The following is a 2,429-nucleotide window of genomic DNA, read 5'->3' on the forward strand; positions in this document are numbered from 1 at the left end:
AACTTTTTCAAAATTTATAATAACAATAAAAAAACATCATTGAAAATCAATGGGAATATTTCAATTTGAAATGTTTCGTCCGTGCCAACTTTTTCAAAATTTATAACAACAATAAAAAAAACATCATTGAAAATCAATGGGAATATTTCAATTTGAAATGTTTCGTAATATCGTAATGGACAGAGGAAGCATGGTTTGCGGTTCGAGGGCTAGCACATTGCTTTATCACGAAGAAAGCTTTGGTCGCGGTAAGATTCCATCTCTCACCCATGGAAAAATCCTTTTTTAAACGAAAATCTTCAACAAACGTTTATTAAGATGTAGGATTTAAAATTTTCCTCTTAAAATTTAGAGTAAATTAGTAGGTAAATTTGGAAACTAAAAGTTGAGAAAAAAAACTTACTTCACACAAAAAAGTCCCGTGTGTCAATTTTTCCTCAGTCATTGAGAAATCCTGTAAAAAATCGGCCACTGCCAGCGCGTTCTTTGAAAAAGTCCCTAGCTTTTTACATTATTGGAAGAGGAAGTAGCTACATAACACACAAAGCTCTCTCCCTAACGTAGAATAGCATTATAACTGGAAGTAGAATTACTTTGAATTACAAAGTATTCTAATTCATTCTCCAGTTACTTATTTTGAGTTAGAGCTGCAGTTGTAAACAAAGAAACTTTGAAAAATAGGGAAACAAGCTGCATTAAAATCGCATTGAAACTTTTTAAGCCATTCTCGCTCCCCCCCATCCTAAACGGAGAGGGTTTGTTCTCGGAACGGCTGGCTTTCTCCTATCCTGTCTTCTTTCGCTTTCGGGACAATGAGACCTAGCAGTTACAGTTTCCTCTGTCAAACCTCATAAAGAAAAAAAAAGGAATGAAAAAACAAACACTGAGATTTCTATGTAGACTTGTCACTCTTGTCAGGATTTACAAAGAGACAAAATTTCTATTTCGTCTCTAATATGACAGGCAAGTTTTTCATTACGGTTTGTCATTCTGGATGTCACCGAGTGTAGGACGCAAGCTGACACTTTTGTTTTTTAGTGGAACAACGGAGAGCTTTAGTTTGACAGATTTCTAGTGGGAGTTTCCAGTCTAACATTAAGCTGTCAAATAAATAGCAAGATTACATGCCCACAATCAAATTAGGAGACATTTAAATGAGATTTAAGCAATTTATAAGGTAAATCACCGATTCACTTTGGAAATAAGTTATTGGAAATTGGAAATAAATAAATAAAAAGTAAATAATACTGAAGTATCAGAGAATTTGATTTTTATTGAATATTTTAATAAGACATTTAGATGTTAAGCTGACGTCAGTGCAAAAACCGTAGAAATCGTTTATACATAATATTTATTTATTTACTATGTACCTATAGGTTCCTATATTTTTTATTAATTTTATTTATTATTTCCAAATACTTATTGATTTAGAATAAATGTCACTTCAAACGCCCTGCAAAGAAGAAAATTTACTGAGCAAAATAACACCTAAATAGCTAAATACTAAATGGAATTAGATATTTTAGAAAATTGGACTATTTCAAAATTGATTCATTAAATTTGTGAAGCTCAAGATGGAAGAGAAATTCATTCAATTACCTATTATTTTTTACAATAAGCTAAGATATATTGCCCAAGAGGTGATAAGGTCTTCGTTCAGTGTTATTGCCCTTATGATTGTATTTGCATAAACAGTTCAGGCCGAATCCGTGCCAACTTTTTCAAAATTTATAACAACAATAAAAAAAACATCATTGAAAATCAATGGGAATATTTCAATTTGAAATGTTTCGTAATATCGTAATGGACAGAGGAAGCATGGTTTGCGGTTCGAGGGCTAGCACATTGCTTTATCACGAAGAAAGCTTTGGTCGCGGTAAGATTCCATCTCTCACCCATGGAAAAATCCTTTTTTAAACGAAAATCTTCAACAAACGTTTATTAAGATGTAGGATTTAAAATTTTCCTCTCAAAATTTCGAGTAAATTGGTAGGTAAATTTGGAACCTAAAAGTTGAGAAAAAAAAAAACTTACTTCACACAGAAAAGTCCCGTGTGTAAATTTTTCTCAGTCATTGAGAAATCCTGTAAAAAAATCGGCTACTATCAGCGCGTTCTTTGAAAAAGTCCCTAGCTTTTTACATTATTGGAAGAGGAAGTAGCTACATAACACACAAAGCTCTCTCCCTAACGTACATGCAATATATACCACTTGCAGGGTGTATGAGTGTGCGTAGGGGTCCACAAAACTTGTGGCAAAAACCCTCACATTTCTCAATAAATCACCCGTTTAAGTTGTGGTACGGTAAATTTTGGACACCCTGTATACATACTGGTGTATACAGGGTGGTATACATACATACTGGTAATGTATTTACTGGTGGGGTAAAAGTAGGGGAGCAAGGGGGGGGGAGAAGGTACGAAAATAGA

This window comes from Diaphorina citri, unplaced genomic scaffold (assembly GCF_000475195.1).
Source record: "Diaphorina citri unplaced genomic scaffold, Diaci psyllid genome assembly version 1.1 scaffold1368, whole genome shotgun sequence".
Taxonomy (NCBI): Eukaryota; Metazoa; Arthropoda; class Insecta; order Hemiptera; family Psyllidae; genus Diaphorina; species Diaphorina citri.